The sequence below is a fragment of the Molossus molossus genome, unplaced genomic scaffold (genome assembly GCF_014108415.1).
Source record: "Molossus molossus isolate mMolMol1 unplaced genomic scaffold, mMolMol1.p scaffold_m16_p_20, whole genome shotgun sequence".
In the NCBI taxonomy this organism is placed as follows: domain Eukaryota; kingdom Metazoa; phylum Chordata; class Mammalia; order Chiroptera; family Molossidae; genus Molossus; species Molossus molossus.
Genome location: NW_023425356.1, coordinates 10,273,007 through 10,294,383, shown reverse-complemented (window position 1 = coordinate 10,294,383; position 21,377 = coordinate 10,273,007).

The window sequence follows — 21,377 nt, the reverse complement described above, 5'->3', positions numbered from 1 at the left end:
CAGGAACCCTTCACCATGCAGCAAAGAACAAACATGATGCATGGGAAGTGAGGACAGGGGATGCCCACAGAGCCCCGCCCTGAACACCTCCTGCTCTCGCTGGTCACCCAAGTCCACAGCCAGGTCTGGATGGAGAAGCCTGTGGCCACCGGAAGATGCTGCCATACTGGTTCCAAAGGGGCTCCTCGTTGCTCCTGGCGAGATGCCAAGGCTGGTCCTTCAACAGGGCAGCTGGGCCATCTTTCCACCTCGCTGTTGGCCTAAGGGTGCTAAGGCCAGTCCTTGGATGAGACCAGGCTGGGTTCTTCGCCAAGCAGGAACCAATGGTCCAAAAATGGGGTCCGGCAGGAATTCTATGCGCTGGCCAATAGGCTAGGCTATCCAAGCCATTTCAGGGTCTCAACATGCTTGGTGCAGGAAGCCCTGAGCCCAAAATCACAGTGCACCCTCCCAGGCTCCCACTTACATCTGACCCCTTCCCACCTGCCAGCAAGGAGACGGGTGACAGGAGACGTAAGTGGAGAAGGTTCAGGATAACATTTAGGGAGACATTTCTAACATGAGGCTGGAATTCTGCTTCCTGTAAACGTTTAGCAGTAAAGAGAACAAGTCCTGTTTAATGGAACCCAATAGCCAGAAGCAGGGGATGGGCAAGATGGCCATGACCAGCAGATGACCTTGACCAGCCTTCACGGCGAACGCAGACAGGGGTGCCCAGGAAGGAGGACCCCTGCACTTGTCCATCAGGCCTCATGCTACTGTGGACATGTTCTCCCTCACTGTCAGCTGAGATGTAATCACCCAGCAGAAGAGGTGGCCCAATGGTCCTGCTGCAGCCTGGCCTGGGGACACCGGGTTGTGGGATCACAGCTTAGCAGAGGGGAAAGGGGGCTGAGAGAGCAAGTCCTGATACCCCATCAAGAAACTGGGGCCCAGGGAGGTAACTGCCTCACGGTAGCCCTGTTTCGGAGGGTTTCCATGCCCATGGACCCCTGAGGTGAATCCTTCCAGGAGAGGAGCTGGCACCAAGCCCAGGGAAGTGAGGCAAGACAGCCGTGGGGAGCTGGGTGTGGGGAGTGGTCCCCAAGGCCCCGGCCAAGTTTCTGGGCCCCAGATGAAGAGTGAATCACTGGTTCCCCCTGGAGGGGACCAGTCAGTCACTCCGTAAAAGTTTATTTTTATTCATGTCTGATCTATTTCACATCCGCTCCGATATTTTGACACACATACAGGAAATGTAATTCTCCCCCATATGGCAGTGTTTGGTTGACCAGACCTGGGGAAACTCAATAGGGTCACAGAGGAGCAGAGGGGAGTTGCAGCATCAGGAAAGAATGCCAGAGGCCCAAGGCCACGGTGGGCACCGGGGCCAGCGGGCTGGGGCAGGGATCACGGCGAGGTCAATGCAGAAATCCCCCTGCCTGGGTACAGGAGCCGGAGTGTGCTCTGTCTGCTGCGCCCCAGGAGGGATGGGCTGAGGGTGAAGCGAGGAGAGGACACCGGAGCAAGAGGCCCAGGACACGGACTGTTAGAAAGACAAAGGCCAAGACAGCACAGGGTCAGCAGAGGAGCAGGGCTCCCCAGTTCCCAGCATCTGGGGGCAAAGAGGTGAGACTGACAGCTCAGGAGAAACAAAGGACAGGGCAAGGGCACTGCCCGCCTGGACCGTCCCCCGTCACCGCATCTGTGGGCCTGTTTCCTCGTATACAAATTGGGGTTGATGTCACCCAACTGGGGGCTGAGAGGACGGAAGGGGAGAATGCACAGACTGCTCCTCCACAGGGTCTGACCCGGGGGGGAGCTTGGCAGGTGCCGGTTGTCACGCTCCGGAACTGCAAACTGGGGGATGGGCAGGCATCGCCCTCACAGGCAGGGGCAGGATGGAATGGGACAGTGTGTGGATCACTGCGTCATGCCTGGCTCGGGGTGGCCAGGAACCTTGGTTTCCTTCAGTTCTGGTCACCAGGCACCGAGCTCACAGGCTAGAGCGAGAGAGGCCCCAGCGGGTCTTTAAAGGATGAGGACAGGCCCTGCGGGGGTGTGAGCCCGGAGCACTGTGGAAGACCAGGATGGGCCACCTCTGTCCCCATAGGCTCAGGGAGGACCCTTCCCAGCTCTCCCAGGGAGAAAAGTAAACTTAGTAACACACTCATTTGGGGTGGGGGTGGCACTTTCAGGTTTAAATTCATGGACATCACATTCCTGCAAGTGCCCTGTGGAGGCACGTCCCTGGATGGGCCTTCCTAGCTCACGGAGCCCAAGGGGTAGATGCCTGCCCTCTGTCCACGGTCCCCTAGTGTTGGGGTCCTACCTGGGGCTGGGCAAGACTGGCTGTGGAACATTCTCTCCAGGTGAAGCCATTGGGGTCGTCCTAGTCTCTACACGCTTGAAAAACACAAGCTACCTGGTGTCCCGTGTACCAAAAGGCCTTGGGTTCAATTCCTGATCAGGCCACATGCGCAGGTTGTGGGTTCGATTCCCCATTAGGGAGCATACAGGTGGCAACTGATCAATGTTTCTCTCCCTCTCCCTTCTGCTCTCTCTAAAATCAATTTTTAAAAACAATAATTTTTGAAAGCACAGTAGCCTGACCTCTGCTTCTGTCTCCAGGGGCTCCTTCCCCCTGCTGTGGGCACTGCTGGTCTGGAAGGCGGCACCGCCTGGGCTGCCACTGTCCCAGGGAGCTGGTTCAGCTCTCGAAGAACCAAGGTGGAGGCTCCCGTCCGTGCTTGGAAAGTGGACGTCCACAGCCAAGAGTTGCCAAGCGCCCCTTCTTCCTTCTCCCCTAGGGGAGTGTCAGTAGGTGGAGGCTGCACTTGGCCTTACCTCACCCCGTCCCCACCCCCTCCCTGTAAATCCTGGCAACACAACAGGAAGGCCCTTTAACTAGCACATAAAGGGGCTCTGCCTTTCAAAGGCCCACTCTGCATTTATGGGCTCCGAGAAGTTTATGGGCCATTTCCAGTCCCCTGCCCCATGACCCACTGATGCGACTTGGTTTCTAGCTTCGGTGTGGGGAAATGTCACAGCCCAAACTTGGTGACCATGGGGCAGGGAAGGATGAGAGGCCCCCGAACCTGGGAGGCGAGGCCAGGCTGTCTGCTGGATCCCCCTGACTGGCTCTGTGCTTCAGAGAGGGCACACAGTAAGGTCCCCCCGAGTTGTTACTTTATTGTTGACCAAATGTGGCCACAGTAACCTAGGTCAGGCCTGGAAGGGCCCCGTAGACAGCTCTGAAGGGCAGTGAGGGTCCTGCCCTAGGAGAGACAGCCCGTGCTGGGGGTGGCCAGGCAGACGAGCTGTCCAGACTAGAATTCACGATGGATCTTTGCTATCTGGTTCAGCCCCAAAGACTTCTAGGGATTGGGGGGAAAGAATTATTAAGCATCTCCCCCATGCGGAGCTAGAACTTCTCTAGGTCAGTAGTCTTGCAGAAGGACCTCTGCTTCTAGCTGGTCCAGGGGCCCCTCTGGCTCTAAGTGGGTGAGGGGTGCAGGGGCAGCCTTCCAGCCTGAGAGCTGCCAGCAGCTGGAGCAGGGGAATGACCAGGATCTCCTCCTCGTGCCCTGAGACCTCGGCCAGACAGACGTCCGAGCCCCAGGGGCTCCCCACCCCTCCCTGGGGTCTGCCAGCTGTGCCCTTCCCTGGGCCCCTTCCCACCTTCCCCAAGGCCCTTCCCTTCTCGACTCTCAAAAAAAAGCTAGAATCTAGCTTTTTTTTTTCTTTTGGCAGTTTTTCCTCTCCCTCCTCTGCTTCTCTTTTCACGTTCTTTAGCCTCATTCCTGTAGCCATTCTCCGAACCACTCCATTTTGTCTTTACCTTTCCTTTCTCCTCTTTTCCTTCCTGTCTTTTTATTTGATGGATTATCTTCCCTCCTCTCCTGGACAACATTGTTGCTCACTTAACAATGCAGTCGCCTAATATTTAAGATTCAATAAACACATGTCATGCACAGTGTCGGGCTCTTAGTGTTTATTATGACAGTTAAACCTCAGCACCATCCTCTGAGGTTGAGTTTGCTCCCATTTCACAGACACTAAACTGAGGCTCAGAGAGGAGGCATGAGTGACTTAGGACCACACAGCTATTAGATGATGGATCTAGGGTACCTCGACCTGCCCTCGATAATACAGGAATAATACAGGAGTGATCAATAATACAGGAATAATACTGGAACAGCAGCACACAGTGTGGGGCCAGCCTATAATCCAGTAGGTACCGGACAGACGCAGCACACGGCACAGTGCACTGTTCTCGGCGTGTGTCCTGAGCACACGTATTCTCACAACAACCCTGTGAGGTAGAAACTACCACTGACCCCACTTCACAGATGATGAAACTGAGGTTCAAAGAGATTAAATGACTTGCCTGCAGAGCCACGACTCACAAGTAGCAGAGCAAGATTTAAACCCAGGCACGTGGCCTCCAGACTGTGTAGACTCCTCACTGGACTCTCCTCCGCTCGGTGACCGGGGTCCCTCCATCAGGAAATTGAGCCTCCGGTTCAGACAGTGACAGAGTTCCCAGGGCCCGTGAGCCTCGCCTCTGAGGGGAGAAGGCACCCACGGTGTGTGTCTGGGTCTGGGTCCCGAGGAAATCCAAGCCCAAGTGTTGGGGAGACATGTCACCAGACAGGGTCAGCTGAGACAAGAGGATCCTCTGTTTCCAGACCACGGAAGAAGGGCCTTTATTGGGAGCCCTTGGCCCCCATCTGGGAAGGCCCTGGAGAGTGTACCCTCCCTCCTGCCCTGGGCAGCAGCCGAGTCTCGCCACTGTGGCAGCACCTCACTTGGACCCTCAGGCTTCCCAGCCCCTGGGGGCTTCCTGGCCGGTACCTGGGCCGGCTCCCCCCTGGCACAGCCAGGAATGCGCCTCTGTCATCCTATCCTCCCACCCGGACCCCAGCCCAGCGCAGAATTGGATTAAGAACAAAAATATGAGCTATGTTTGTTTTAATCAGCTTCAAGACATGGGGGCCTTTCAAGGGAAGGAGAGCTGGCCCCGGGCGGCGGGCGCGGCTCTGCCCTCCCGGGGTCAGGGCAGCTGTGCAGGCGGGGCCCCTGCAGCTCAGATCCCGGGCAGATAAGGGCTGTGGGGGAGGACCTGGGGGCCGAGGGCGGGGCGGGCGGGCGAAGGAAGGATGGGAAGGAGGAAGGCAAAGACACGTTTCCCTGAGAGCGGCCACCACCCCATCCTGGAGTGAAGGGGGAGAGGGAGGAGGCTGAGGGAGCCCCTCCCGCCCTGGAGCTTAGCAAAGCCAGCAGGGAGCAGCAGGGAGCAGCAGGGAGCAGCAGGGAGCAGCTGGGAGCAGCAGGGAGCAGCTGGGAGCACTTTCTTCCAGAGGAGGGCTTCCTCCTGGCCTGTGGATTGAGGGATGATGGGAAGGAGGTGAAGGAGGGTCAGTGATGGTCTCCACCATCCAACCCCAGGAAGAGCCCCAGCCAAGGTGTCTGGACTCTCGGTGTGTGCCCACATGTGCAGCACCAGAGGGGACAGGCGCTGGCATTAAGTCAAACGTGGAAATGGGAGGGCTAGGGTCTGGTTGCGAGAACAAAGCCTGATGGGACGAGGCTGGGAGAAAAACGACATCCCTGTGCAGATTTCAAGGTCAGAGAGGACCTGGAGGCTACGGGGTGTGGGGGGGGGAGAGCTCTGAAGTGGGAGCCAGGAACCGGAGGGCTCTGGGGTCCCGGGCCATTTAGCAACTTCTTCAAAAGAAGCCCTTGTGGCCATGCAACTTGCTACAAGTGGCTATACTCTTATTCCCCATTCAACGAAGCGGGGCCCAGAAAGGTTCAGGGACTGGTCCAAGGTCACACAGCCAATCTGAGAAGAGGCTAGTACAGTTAGCTAAAGCTCAGGATATCTAACGTGTTCCATCCTCCGTTGGTAGAAACTTGACTGGTTCTCAGGTCAAAACATCCAGATAGAAACAATGACATCATGAGGCAGAGCTCCCGGTGGCCCTTCCCACCACCCTCCCGTTCCCCTGGCACCAGGCACCAGAAGGGCCTGGAGGGCTCTGGCCACACAGCAATCACCCTCCAACACTTCGGGCCGCCCTGCTGGAGGGCACTGTGAGGTGATGGCTGGTGGTCGGGCTAGTCCCTGCTCCCCTAGACCAGGGCACAGGCTCCTGGGTCTTCTCATTCAGGTCACAGAAGGGTCTGGGTCCTTGATGGCGCTTTTCTCAGTCTGAGGTAAAAGAGAAAAATCAGTAGTGAATTCTTTATTTGGTTAGAGTTAGTTATCTTTTAAATTTGACATATTATCCCTTTTCTAATTTTCTTTTAATCCTTACCGGAGGACATTTTTGCGTTTATCTTCAGATAGAGCAGGAGGGAGAGAGGGAGAAAGAGAGAGAAACATCGATGTGAGAGAGACACATGGAGTGGCTGCCACCCACACGACCCCAACCAGGGCCGGGGACAAACTGCAACCGAGGTACGTGCCCTTAGCGGTAACCGAACCCAGAACTCTCTGGCCCAAGGGCCGACTCTCTAACCACTGAACCAAACCATCCAGGGTTTCCCTTTTCTGATTTAAAATGCTCTGTCCTTCTTGTCACAAAATGTGTTGAAAGTAGGACTTCTAGAAAGTCTATTCTTGGCAAAACTAAAATGTCAAACCTGTGTTCATCCCTTCCGTGAGAAGTGATTTTTTTGTTTTGTTAATCCTTACCTGAGGATATCTTTCCATTGATTTGCAGAGAGAATAGAAGGGAGGGAGGAGGGGAGGGAGGGAAAGACAGACAGGGAGGGAGGGAGGGAGGGAGAGAGAGAGAGAGAGAAAGAGAGAGAGAGAGAAAGAGAGAGAGAGAGAGAGAGACATCAATGTGAGAGAGATACATCAGTTGGTTGCCTACTGCAGGACCCCGACTAGAGCAGGAGATGGAACTTGCAACCCAGGTACATGCCGTTGACCAGGAATCAAATCCACAGGCCCACACCCCCACCACTGAGCCAAACCAGCCAGGGCTGAAAAGAATTTTTTTTCTTTAAATATGTTTTTATTGTTTTTTTTTTTTTTTTTTTTTTTTTAGGGAGAGAGAGAGAGAGAAACATTGACGTGAGAGAGAAACATCAATCAGCTGCCTCCTGCACGCCCCCTACTGGAAATCAAGCCCGAAACCCAGGCATGTCCCCTGACTGGGAATTGAACCAGGACCTCTCAGTCCATGAAATGATGCTCAATCCACTGAGCCACACTGGCCAGGCTGCAAAGCAATTTTAATGGGTCCATAAAACCCCCAAGTTTGGGAACAACTGTATTATTTTATTTGGAAACATTGAGACCTGGCCTGGGGTGCCGTCCAGGGCTCTGACGCTGGAGTCTTGTTCACAGAGCCTGGGATGGGGAGGTCTGGGGTCTTGAACCTAAGCATGTTACTGCCTTTTTAGCCTCAGTTTCCTCTTCTGCAAAGAGGAGGAGACAGGACTACCAGGCGTCCCCTAGGAGGGACCCCAGCAGCAACATTCCACAGCTCAAGGAAGGTGACTGAACTCCTGGAACGCAGAGCCCGGGCCAGTCTAAGTGCTGAGCAGGCCGCTGCGCCCCAGGAGGAAGACGCAGTGGGGAGCAAGTTCTCCCCACTCAGCCACCCCCGCGAGAGAAGTTCTGGTGACAACAACAAAAAGTCTGTCGACCAAGAGAAAAGAGCTTCACTGGACATCAACCAGGACTTAAGCCCAAACCAAACGCATGGCCACTTGACCGCTGTCCTGAACCTCGGGGTGCATCTCCCAGGCCCTGCAGGCCAGGACCAGTCTCAGAGCCTCCCTTCCACCGTGCGACCTGCCACGACCCCACTGGAGGTCAGCATAATCCAGTCCAGTGCAGCACAACTGGACTTAGCCCTGCTCTGTGCTCAGGGCGGGGACACACCTCTATCCAGGGAAGCTCCATATGGCGTGCTGAATCACTGAGATGTAGAAAGGATGTATTCATATGTATCTACTGTATCCAAGCCTGTTAAGAGGCAATTAGACTATATAAAATGTGACCAGTCTCCGCCCTCGAGGACCATCCAAGTTACCTGAGGGGGATACAGAGGAGAGGGGAGACCCAGACCTCCCCAGAGAGCATTCTGGCTAACATAGAAAGTGCACAGAACCAGCAACGAGGTGAAACCCGAGGCCGAGGCTCGGACTGCTGGCCAGTGATGGGGCCCAGGACAAAGACGCCTCTCTGGGTGCTGGAGGTCTGCTGGGATGGCAGGGAGGGCTGCGGTCGTCTGCCCCTCCCTGAGGCAGGGCCCGCACACCACTGGGGGTCAGGGGGCTTGTGCCTGTCCAGCAGGGCACTGTCACCCCAGGCGCTGCCTCCAGCCTTTCCTGGGAGCCAGAAAGAGGCATCTTCACCAGGCTCCTTGGATGCCAGGGAAGTGGGCAGCAGCGACTCCACTCAGTGTGGAAGGGAAAAGGCAGCTGTGGGGGCAGGGCAGGGGCAGTGCCCCCCAACTCCCGAGGCAGCCCAGCTCTGTACAGTCTCAGTCCCATTCCCCAGACACCAAGGGACACCCGCTGCTGACGCCATGGCGTTGGGTTTCCCTGGACTGGTTCAGGCTACTGTCACCAGGCCTGCCAGGAAATTGCTGCTGACACTCTGGGAAGGGCCCCGGGGATGGGAGGCTGGGGTTGTGAAGGCGGTGAGTTCTGAGCAGGCTGGAGCAGAGGAGACCGCTGTGGGTCTGAGGGGGTTCTGGTCACGCAGGGCGGAGTCCTGAGTCCCTGCCCTGGCCCTGCCCCTCTGGCTTCCCCAGGAGGCCAGGGAATCTTGGAACTTGTGACCAGCCTGGCTTTGTGGGGTGCGATGGAGGGGAAGGAGCAGCAGTGTCTGCGGTCACAGGACCCTCCTCCACAGACATGCCCCTTAGCATCCATCCAGCAGGAAACTACGCCCCACCCCAGTTAAAAGCCTCAGTTCTAGGCTCTGACATTGTCCACAGCTTTGATCCTGGACTGCCCCCAACTCCAGGCAGGAGGAAGAGGAAGGAAGCCCAGAGGTGGCTGTAGCGCCCATGTTAGTATGGGAGGGGCTGGGAGAAAGCTACAGGGCAGTGAGGCCTGGCTGCAGGGTGACGGTGGTGATGGAGACAGGCTGTGGAGGGGGCATCTGTGTGAGTACGGGGTAGGGGTCATAAGAGTCCAACCCTGTGGTGATGGACAGTTCATGGTACCTGGGCATTTGATCTTACCAACCAGCACCTTGGAGCCTCCACCCCAGACAAAAGCAGGCCTCTCTCTGCAAGGGCAGGAATGGGTCATCCCCACGGAAGACCAACCCATCCATCCACCCATCAGCAGGTGCTTTAAATACCTGCCACAGGCCCGACACTGTAACAAACATGAAGAATTGTCCCCCAAAGCCCACTTCCATCCAGGAGACTTAGGAAGCCTTCAGAGGAGGACAGGAAAGGGGGTCTAACTTAATGGTTTCCACATTTGGTATTAACAGACTGCGAAAGTATAATGTAATGTTCTCACTTTTCATTTACCCAAGAAAGAAAATTAAAGAACTGACAAAAGGTATTTTAACACTTTTATTTTAAATAAAGAAGATAAAATAAAAGACCATCCTTTTCCATATCAATGAGTGACAGAGGTTAAACTCAGAGTCACTTTGGGGGACCCGACTGAAAGGGACACCAGGAGGTCTGGGGCGCTGGTCAAGAACTAGTTCCAGATCGGGGAGGTGGTCACACAGGTGTGATGTACAGAGAAATAAGCAAATAAGTATATAACACAATGTCATCAGAGAACACCAATTAGGATGAGTACCCAAAAATCTACATGTGGGTATACCATTTCAAACTGCAGAAAATCAAGACAAATAGCAAATCTTGCAAGATGGCAGAGGGGAAAAACAGTTCACCTATAGAGGACCAAGAAGAATCACTTAGGACTTCTTTTCAGACGACATGCCGGCCAGATGAAAATGGAACACATTTAAAGTATTGAAAAGAAAAAACAAATAAACTAAAATTGTACGTGCAGTAAAACTGGCCTTCAAAAGTGAAAGAAATAAAAACGTTCTCAGAGGGGAAAAGTGGGTTCAAGAGTTAGGGAGCGTGAGGAAGGTGCTGACCAGGGAGCGTGGGAGAACTCGCGATGGAGGTGCCATTTCAGTGGAGACCTGAACAAGGACAGGAGGGTGGCAGCCATGTGAGGGCCAGGAGGAGCTGCAGGCGGAGAGGATCGCAGGGGCAAAGGCCCTGAGGTGGGATGGAGAGTTGGAGCAACAGGAAGAAGCTGGTGTGGCTGGAGCACAGTGAGCCGGGTGCGAGATGAGGAAGGAAAGGCCCCGGGCTCAGGCCACGGAAGGAGCTTGGGTTGTGTTCTGGGAGCCACGAGAAGCCACTGGAGGAATCCGAGCTGCAGGATCATGCAGTCAGATTTACATCTTCAAACCACTCTTGGCTCTGGTGTGTTGACCAGGGAGGAGCAGGGAGACATACTGTCCAGGCAAGAGATGGTGGAGCATGAACCGAGACGGTGGTTTATGCCTCGGGGATGATGGATGGGTTGGATCTGGGTGTAAGGACAAGAACGTGGCTGATTGGGTTTTGGGCTCGGGCAACTGGAAAGTGGCATGTCTTCAGCTGAGCGGGGGACCGGGGAGACAAGCAGGTTTAGGGCGGGGGCTCAAGAGTTCTGCTTTGTTTGGACATGGTCACTTTGCAATGCCTGCTAGGCCTGCGCGTGGGGAGGACAAGTGGGCAGTTGGACAGACACCTCTAGAACTCAGGGACATGGACAGAGCTGAAAATACCCTTGAGAATAATCAGCGGCAGGAAGTGCCACCCCAACGCCCTGCTTGCTCCCATGCTTGGGTTTTTCTTGTAACCATTATGGAAAATTCCCTGTAGCTCTGCTAAGGAAAGTGGAAACAGTCTTCCTAGGGTTGTCTCATTAAGGTTGGAATATTCTGGGCAACATCAGAGAAGGCAAGATGGCCCCCCTCCCCACCTCCAGCAACTTCATCAGGTCAGTCCCCTCCCCGTGGGCAGAACAAGGCACAGGTGGGGCGGATCTGAGGACAGAGAGCTGGGGGCGGGGACGGGGGCAGGGGCAGGGTCAGCTGAGAGGGATGCTTTAGGCCAGTGGCCAGGGAGCAGTCCCTCCTGGGCAGGCCCACCGAGTGCTCCTGGGCGAACCTGGACAATCTTAGGTGGCGCCCTGAAGAGGGAGTGAGAAAATTGTTCCTCTCCAATTCTCTTTCATATGTGATTACGATGTGCCCTTTCAGTAATAGCTGCACCTGGTCACTAAAAACATGGCCAGTGGGGCTTTAACACCCTCTAACACTTGCTGACATTCCTGTGTAAGGAAAGAAAGCGGACCTGAGCCTCCGAGCCTTCCATAGGCCACTCTAGCTACAATATAATCACGCTGCTACGATTTTCATTTTATTTGTTTTTATGGCTACTCTGTTTATGACAAGTGCTACTAGTCTTCCATTTATGGTAAGGATGTAAAATTTCCTCTTAAAAGATATTCCTCTGTGTGTGTGTGTGTGCTGAGTTAATTTAAAGAAAAATGTTAATAGTGCAAGTGGTACTCAGATGTGGCCAGAATCGTGAAGGTGCTATTCACGTGACTAAAATCTGAAACAAAACATGGCTATAAAAGATGCAGGGATGAAAATCAGAGCCCTGAGCCTCACATCCATACACAAAGCTCATAATCACCCAAACCACTCCCTTCTCCCTCCCGGCCCCGCAGGCCGCAGGTGGACGGCCCTTGCCTCTTGCGTGTTGCTGTTGGTGACTGGACTTCACTAGAGGGGCACCCTCTAAACACTCAGTTCTCACCATCTCCTGGTCACAAAATTGATGCTGGTACCAAAGATATCCCCCCGAATGCTGCAAATTCATGAAATGCCTTCTGAATCAACACAGATTGCAACATGCCCTTTAAATGACAGCTGCATCCAGTCACACTTCCAACCCATGGAGATGGAAGTTCTGGACAATACGTTCCCCAAATGGTGGACCTGGGCATGACTCAGAATCTTGAGCACGACCTGGCCCAGACCAGACCTCAGCTGGCCCGCGAACAGCCCCGGCCGTCCAGTCAGATGACAGTGGCCGTGCAGGGCCACAGACCCAAGCAGAGAATGGGCTGAGGAGGAAAGAAGACAGAAGGCGTTCAAATGCCAGTCCCGCTGACCTCTTGGATCCTCACAAACGCCACCACACCCTTCCCTGGAGACCTTTTGGCCCAACAATGTTATCCCAAAAGCAGGAAGCATGGGTCCGGGTTCTCAGCACCTCCAGCTGCACGGGGCTGAGGGAGGCACAGCTGTCTTGCCCAGGGCTGTGTCTCTTGTGAAGGAGAAACATCCGGCCAATTCCATCAAGAATGTCAGTCAAAGCGCAGGGGAGCACTCGGTCAGCCCGGCCATCCTGTTCAGCCCTTCTTAGGTCCTAGAGCAGGAGCTTGGACCATCCTCGGCCAGGACAGGGGGAGGCCCATCTCCCAAGGGCTGTGGCCTTTCCAGTCCCCTCACCCCACAGTTCTTGGGCTGGTGGCCTGCAGCCTGGGGGAGGCACGGGGACCGGCAGGACGTGGCCCAGGATGTGGGGACGCGCAGGCGAGAGATATGCGGAGGTGAAAGGGCAAACCTGTTTCTAGTCTCCTTATCAGGAATGGCTGAGCGAAAGGGAAGTGGGCAGCCCTGGAGGTCAGGCTGGGGGGTCATGACAGGGGCAGAGCTGGGCCCAGGAGATCTGAGAGGAGACCCTGCTGGGCAGGAGAGGAGAAAGGGTAAGATGGAGGGAGGGCCAGGATGAGCCAGCTGCAGGGACCTTTCCGAGGGGAGCAGCAGGCAGGGTGGCCAACCATCAGGTTTGCCTGGGGCTGAGGCTTCCTGGGGGACAGGACTTCAGGTTTAAACCCGGGGTGCAGGGTCACCCTACAAGTAGCCCTGGCTATGGGACTGTCAGACAGCCCCCTTCACTGTCCCGGCTCAGCCCACCACCTTGTGTGAAAACCTCCTCCCGTCTCCCGCTGCCTCTGTTCACTTCACAGGCAGCGGTGAAGCGCCTGCGGGCCGGGCTCTGGGGGCAGCAATGAAGTGCCGGCTCCTGTTCCAGGGCTCGAAGCCCCACCGGGACCCTCGCTCCCTCTGCCGCCTGCTCGCGGGCCGCTGCTCAGCGTCTCGGGCACGTTTCTGGAAAGCTCTTTTTTGTCTGTCCCTCCAATCCCCAAGGCGGAGTCTGTGTCTAAGTCCTGGCTCTAGCTTCCATTGAGCTGGGCAAGGGCCCTGGCAGGACAGGTGCTAAGGTACTGAGGGCAGGGTGCAGGTGGGGACACTTTGGCCAACGGAGAATGCCCGCAGCCCCTCACCCATGCCACCCCGCAGCACACACATTGCACACAGGGCACGCCTAGTCTCTGAGGGGCAGGCCTGTGGGCAGACCCCAGCCTGGACTGGGGGAGGGTGGTCCTCGGGGTAAGGAGGGGACAGGAGAAGGCTTGTTTCCCCCAGCGGAGAGGTCTTGGCCTCAGGATCCAGGGCCCTGTCTTCTCAGGGCCTCTCCTGCCGGGAGTCAACAATAGTCAATGTGTCCCCTGTGTGTCTGGGATCACCATGGGGAGGCAGAGCCAAGCCTAGGCTCCCTTGGCCTTGGTCCTTGTAGCTGGAGAAGCCAGTGGGGACTCTGAGCAGAGGCCAGACAGCTGGGACACAGCAGGGACTGCTGGGAGGAGAGGGAGGTTGCTGGAAGAGGCTGGCGTCCAGTATAACCCTAACAGACTCCGCTCCTACTTACGGAGTGAGGGACTATATCATTGGAGTCACCATGAGACTGGAAGCTTCTTGCAGGCAGCGGCTGCGTGCACTCATCCTTGGCTCCCTGGCAGGGCAGTACTTAAGTGGGCTCTCCACATTCTCCATGGACAACACCAAAATCAAGCCAGGCTCTCAGAGAGCAGAGCCCTACGTTTCTGTCCTGCCCCCTGGTGGCACTTGGTCACATTGCAACTCACAGAATACTGGGGAAAAAACTTAACGGCTGGGATTTCTGACTGGGGCTGAGATCAGGCCACAGGACATCCCCACCTTTTGAACCTGATCTTGGGGTATCATTAGTACAGGACCCCTCAGTGTTCTGGAAATAGCTCGAACCCAGTCACTCCTAACCAGCTGGGGAAGGGGGGGAAAAGAGCAGGATGTGCAAAGACAAGACAAGAGAACACACTGGCCTTGGACCTGATGCTCTATCCATGGCCGCAGACAGGGAAAGCAGAGCAGGGACCTTGAGATCTCTTAAAATTGAAAGTCTGTGCTCAGAGGAGGAGTATGGCCCAGTCATAGTCTTTGGTTCCCGATACATTCTCATGCTTCCAGTTAGTTAATCTTTCATTTAGCTATTTTTCATCATGCACAAGCACCTATGAACCTGGAGGTTTTTTCTTTTTTCTGTTCTTTTAAGCAGCAGAGCCCCACCCCTCCTTTTCTTCTAGAGGAAATTTCACATTGAAGCCGGTACATAAAAAGTGCGACTGCTCCAGCTGCAGGGAGGTGGGGGCTGGCTGCTGCCTGCTGGGCTGCCCCTCTCACTGCCCAGCAGCCCCCAGTAAGTTGTGCCTTAGAATTCTGCAGAAGGTGATCTATGCCAACAGTGCCCAGGAGGGCAGGGATCTGTCTCCTCCATTCTTATCTCCCCCACACCCAGCGCATGCCCAGTTTGGTGCCCCGGTTCAACAAATGTTGGGTGAAATGAATTGAATGAGAGATACTTGTTCCATCAACTACCCAGGTAAAATTTGGGGAGGAGACACCTCTGCCTCCAAAGTCTCCCCCAGCAGCCTACCACAGTGCCTACCATTCCCCGATGACCACACAGTCCAACCCCGCATGTCCTCAGGGACCTCCAGAACAGACGCTACCTCCACCATGAAGCTTTCCCAGATGTCCCCAGCCAGTCATCTTGCTGCCTTGGAATGCTGGAGCCACTTTATTACACCTCTCGCTTCCATTTCTCACACTCACTCAGCCTTCAGGCCAAGCTATCTGCATGCATGCTTCATTTCCGCAACAAAGCCGAGGCTGCATTCCTCAAGGGTGGGGGCGTTTGATTGACTTCTGCGCCCATCTCGGTGCCTTCACAGTTATAGCCAATGAATTTGTTTGAGAAAGAAAATCTCCCGATGCTCCTGAGGACACCGTGTCTCCAGAAGGGCCTGTTAAAATCCTGCAAGAGTGGCACCTGGAATTCATTTGACCTACTAAGACATTAGTGTGGTTTATCGACTCCACAAACTGTCACCAAGCAGAGAGCATGAAAGGGATTTCGGACAGGGACGTTTTGGTGAAAAAGAGACATCCAGGACCCCACTCATGCCAGAGCTGCATGCAGAGGATGGGTCCCTGGCCCCGAGAAAGAACCAGAAGGCGTGGCCAAGGAAGAGCTGCAGGTAGGAGGAGGGTCCTGGGTCCTGAAACACTTGAGTTTGCCTCCTCGTGCCTGTCTCCAGTGCCTGGCTGGCTGCGATGGTGGAGACTAGTTCCCTTTTTCTCCCCAGGACATCTGGGGCTGCATCAGACATAACGATCTGGTAAAGAAAATTGTTATGGAAATCTGTAACCGTGAGACGTTATCAAAGGCGTCTTTAAAGTCCCTTCTCAACCCCCAGCCGGGTGGAGGGAATTGGAAATTGGAAAACTGGGAGACGATTATAGGACCATCAAAGTGGCCGAAATTCAATCCAATCTGCAGGTTTAAGGATGGCTAGCAGACCCCTGCCCCAGCCCAGAAGGCTGCAAACCCACTGTTTAAAAACCAAATCAACGGCATCACCAGATCCGGGTCTGGAGCAAACAAACGGAGCCCACAAAGGCTTCCCTGGATTTCCCTTGCGCTGGGGAAATCTGAGAAGCCAGGCCCTGGGGAGGCACCGAGACCTGGGAAGGCTCCCAGCTTCCAAGGCTTGTATCTTCTCCTCCCCACCCCACCCCACCGCAGCCTGGGCTCTGGCTCTTTGTCTCTCATCCCGCTTGACGTCTGTCTTCTACTGCTACTCTTTGTCCTGCGTCTGCCTGTCTCTCTTCCTCTACTTCACCTCGCTTTATATATTTCTTCTTCTAGCAGTGCTCTCTCGTTCCCTTTTTCTGTTTCCCTCTCATAATATGCTTTTTTTTTTTTGGTGATAGTTTCATCCCTTTTGTCTTTCAGCACTGTATCTGTACCTTTACATTTGTCTTTGTCACCTGTCTCTCTCATTATTTCACAGCAACAACCTCTTTTCCTTGACCTCTCTAATTTTTCTGCCCTTTTCCTGCTTGTGAATTGCCTGTAATTTCAGACTTCAGATGAGCTGGAATCCTCCTTGGCTGGTTTATTTACCAGCGTGAGTCTTAGGTATTCTCCCCAGGTGTCCAAACACAAATGGCCCTCCTTGCTTGCCCATCCAGGGACCCTCTCCCAACGCCTGTCACCACGAACTGTCTATGGTGGCAATGTAACTGTGCCAACAGCACATACAGGCACTCAAAATAGACATGTGGTTTCACCTAGAGCAGGCTCTGCAGACATGGAAATTTATGTCCTGGTGGGTGGAATGCTACAGCACATAAAACTGATACACGTAGAAAACGCCCGAAATTTACAGTTCCTTTTTATGTGGGGTGAGAGAAAGAGGCTATAATTTTTCTGCTAATAAAGTTCTCCATATTTATCCTCAAGAAGTGAGGGTGTATCTTCATTCACATTTTTCCTGGTGGCAACTTTGAAAGCTATTAGATGGCAATTCGTAAGTCTCAATGCAAACCTCAGTGGCTGTATTTCCGACCTGCAAAATTTGTCAGGGAGCACGAGAAAAAAAGCTCCCAATTGAGTCTTTCACCTTAGAAGAATCGGGACTGAAAGCAAGCCCACACGTCAGTCTATGGAAGAATGGAACTGAGAAGGGCCGGAGAAAACGAAAGCGGACGCCCGCCCTCGCCGCAGGAGCCGGGGAAGGCGCGGGAGCTGGCGCCGCAGGGACCACCGACGGGCGCGGTGCCGCGCGGCCGGCCGCTCCCCACAGCCTGGGCCGGACGAGAGCGGCCGTCAGTGCAGCAGAGTCCGGGCAGTTGGCACCCGCCCCTTGTCTGTCCGTCTGTCGGGTCATCTGTCCATCTCGGACCCCGAGCGCCGCGCTCCCACCTCCTGTGTCTCCTCGGCCGCCAACCCCCTCTCCGCGCCCCGCTGGCCTGGCTGCGCGGCCGGCAACCTGCACGCGGTCCGTTCACAGGCCCCAGGTTCGCCGCCTGGTGCCGGTTCGCTCGGCCCGGCTCAGGCCCTGCTGGAGAGAAGAACGCGCCAGGCGGCCCCGGGCAAAACTCTCGGGGCTCCCCGGGCCCCAAGGCTCCCGGAGATCGGGGAGAAACTGAGCGCCTGCTCCTTTTGATCTGGTTTTATGGACACGATGTGGACCTGAAGTCTGGATGCTTTTCTCCCCTTCAGTCGTGTTCCAGCTCCGGAGAGGGGCTCCTGGGCCGGCCGGCGAACCTCTCCTGCGGCTGGCGAGGCACGCGGGCGGGGCGCTGCTCTGAGCACGGGACTCGGCGGGGAGCACCAGGGCGCGGGGCGACGCTGCGCACGGACCCCCACCCACATCCACGCGCAACTCCCGCTCATCCCCCGCGCCCCGCTGCCCACTCTCCCCGCAACGCCGGCGCCGAAGGCGGGCGCTAGGCTGCGGCGCAGACGGCCGCGCAGCGCGAGGGAGCGGGGCTGGAAGCCGCTGGCGCACCGCGTCCTCCCCGCAGCCCCCACACCCTCTCCGAGAGGCGCAGTGACGTGCTGAATGAACACATCTTTCGGGGCAGGGAACCAGTTAACGGGGGCCCAACTCAAATCGGCGGACTTCACGTTCATAAAGAGAATGACTGCCCTGAATTCCCGCTCGGCTTTGGTGGAGCCGGGAAAGGAGGTTCGGGAACAAGGTGTCTCTTCCTGGGATGATACTGCCCTTGGCTGGTGGGGTGACCCAGAGAGTCTCCCAGTCTCTTTCTACCTCCGTTCTCCGCACAGCAGATCGGAATCACCATTACCCCGCTAGGATCTGGAGCCCGTGGAGAGGCCCGTGGAAACAGAAAGCGGGCTCTTCCTCCCCGCCCTCTTTCCTCCTTTGTCTCCATCATCCGTTGCCCAACGTTCTCTTCATCTGAGATTTCCAAACCTGGTTTTGCAACACTCCAGGGAAACTCCAATTATCTCTAGGGCTTTGTGAAATGCTCAAAATGAAATAAACGTTAATTAACTTTAATTATTTAACTGCAGGTTAGGACCCCCGATGGGGCGGGAGACCTTCACAAATCAAACACACCATCCCAGGGTGTCGCAGCTCCCTGAAGGTGAGGGTTTCAGGGCTCGGGAAACGGATACCCAGTTCCCAGGAGGGCAGAGGGTTGGTTAGCGTATGACAGTTTGGGGCCAGGGACTCTGTCCTGCTCAGCACCCCCACCTCTTGCCAACCATCTCCATCTAGGCCTGCCTCCCCTCTCCACTCCCATTTAAGTCTTCAGTGGCATCCTGTTCACACTGGACGCAGCAAGCTGGTTCCTTCCCTGTTTGCTAGGAAATTCAGGCCACAACAGAGTGTTGGTATGACTTGCTCAGGCATTTGGGCTGCTGTAAACATGCACTCTATCATGGTTCTGTTCTTTTAGAAGAGTTACTCACCCCAAGTCTCAGAGGACCCCTCACTCCTCCTCACACCACCAGGTCTAGGCAACTGCCCTTCTGAGTTCAGGGATGGGAGCCCCCAAGAGGTGACCAGATGGCCCTGGTGGAGGGCAACTGGCTCGGCTGACAGGGCCCACATGTTTCCCTGACAGAGAACAAATCTGCCCATTAAAGCGTTACTCCGTTGGGGAAAACTCTGATGCAATATTGGAAACATGCTGGGCCCACTGAGAGCCGGAAGGAGAGGAGGTCTTCTCAGAAGGCAGCAAAGGCCAGTGGGTGAAACTGATCCTGCGTGTCCACCCTCGCATAGCCACACGAGGGAGGGGTTACTAACCAAAACACCCACACTACGCAAGCCTGCGGGCCTGGCGGTGTAGTTTTAGAGACAGCATCTGGGGACAGACAGGGGAAGAAGGTGCTGGTGACATGGGGACATCTGGGGGATAGAGGCCTGGCTGCCTGGGCTCAGGCCCAGTTGGAGAGTCCACTTTCCAGAGCCTAAACTTTATAGCAAATACTTCCATGGTTTGGGCCCCAGTGACTCTGCTGATCTAAATAGCTTATTAACAAACGGAAAATATATAAACACATAGCAATTGCCTCTAAGAAAAAAAAATCATTAAAATCCCCCCATGGTATTTGGAAAAGAAATAGCTGAGACCATATGGGTGAGGAGAAAAGTGGTCGAGTCCTAATTAGCTGTATGCTCTTGGCAAAAGTCCCCTCTCTGGGCTTCTATTCCCTCATTTTGAAATGAAGATGACATCCTAGATCAGTGGTTCTCAAACTGCATCAGTATCACGCGGAACAATATTGTAAAAAATAAAGCTCCTGGGCCCCACCCCCAGGGTTTCTGACTTAGAAGGTCTGGGGGAGGGCCAAGAACCCACCTTTGTAACCAGTTTCCTGATGCTGCTGATCTGGCCTCAGGACCACACTTTGAGAACCTTTGGACTAGGTGATTTTTAAGCTGCCCCCCGGAGCTAACATTCCATTTTATCTCCATGCCCTCGCATTTCCCCACACCAAGTCTGAGAGGGCTGGTGGTTTTGGAACTAAATAGGAGAAGGCTGATGTTTTTACACTCAAGCTTGTAGCCCCTGTCATCAGTACTGAATAAATCTTTCAGGGGCCGGTCACCCTGCCCACTGAGGGATTCCTGACCCCTCGGTGTGATCATTCCACTTCGAATTAACCCCAGCTGGCTGACTGCAGGGCCTGCGTCTCCCAGTGGAGAAGGCTGGTTTTCCTTTGTACCAAGCAGGGCTGGGCCTAATCCGAGCGAAATCCCAAGCAGGCCTGTTGTGTGGAGGACTGCCTTCAGAGGGGCTGGCAAGAGCCCAGGGTACATCTCCAGGCCCCTCGATGTGGCCTAGTGTCTGCCAAACACTTGTCCCAATACACACACATGGACACGCACACACTTCGCCACACACGGAACCCCTGGTCGTCATGAAAACTCCTTTGACTTTGATGTACCTCTCTCTGCACATTTGTTTCAGCCCCTCTCTTGGAGCCATGGCCTTATTTATCTTCTTGGCATGGGTTCTTAGAACACTTCCATTCAGGCAGCAGCAAAATCACTCAGCTCCACCGTTTTACGAAGTTTATCAAACAGCAGAATATCCGGTCTCTTTGTCCCATGGATCTGGCGTGAATGTGCCTACAGAACGGCTTTCCCCAGGCGCAGTCACACACACCTCCCCGTGCGGACCCGCAAACCTCAGGGCTTGCCTGCTTAGGCTGCGAGGGCCCCCAAAGCAGATGCAGGGCTTTGAGGCTTCCAAGTAGGGAGACGCAGCCACACCATCCACACATGCACACACTATGTTCACACGCCACCAACAGGGCCTTAGGCTCCCAAGGCAGGCGAACAAGCCTCTGCTCCCCTCTCCTGTACCCTGGCTGCCATCGTGCCCTTGCCCTCAAAGCAGGGGCTGCTTCTAACGTCATCACTGTCATTTCCATCCCAAAGTTTGGGACCTTTGTGGAGACAGCCACCTCCCTTGCCGCTGAGAGCCTGGGCCCTCCCCACCCATTTAAAGGGACCGAGTGTTTCATAATCTCCGCAGGTGGACTCAGGCAGACACAGGCCTGGTCTTCTCCACTGCTTGCCTCCTCCCTCCAGGCATCCTGCTGGCTTCCCAGGAACCATGCCAATCCCGGGCTAAGTTCTCTACCTCTAACCCCACCTGAGGCCTCTCAGCCAGGACTGGGGGCAGGGAGCTGTCCTCTCTGAGGGACCAGAGAGCCAGCAGCCAGGTCACTCTCACTGGGCACCTGGTGTGCCAGTGCTGTCACAGGATGGCACCAATCACTGGTTCTAGAGCTTGGCAAGTCCATTCAGAGCCTTCCTTCCTCTGCCCCCAAGTCCAGAAAGTAGCTGGGGCTTTGCAGATGCCCCGACTCTGTAGGTGACAATGTATACTGAGGGAAGGACCCCTTTCTAGATGGAATCTATCACAGAGGTTCAACTGTCCCCTGAAAACATATCCCTGTGACCTCTCTCTGCAGTCCCCCCTTCTCTGGGTTGGTGACCATCCATCGCCTCCACCTTGACCCATGTGGCATAAGTCTGGTCATTCTTCCTACTAAATACCTCTTCCCTGCAGCCGTTCTTCATTCCTTTGGCCACACCCCAGTCAGCTCATGGCACCTGGACTGCTCTCTCACACATGGACTGTGTCCCCTTCTCCT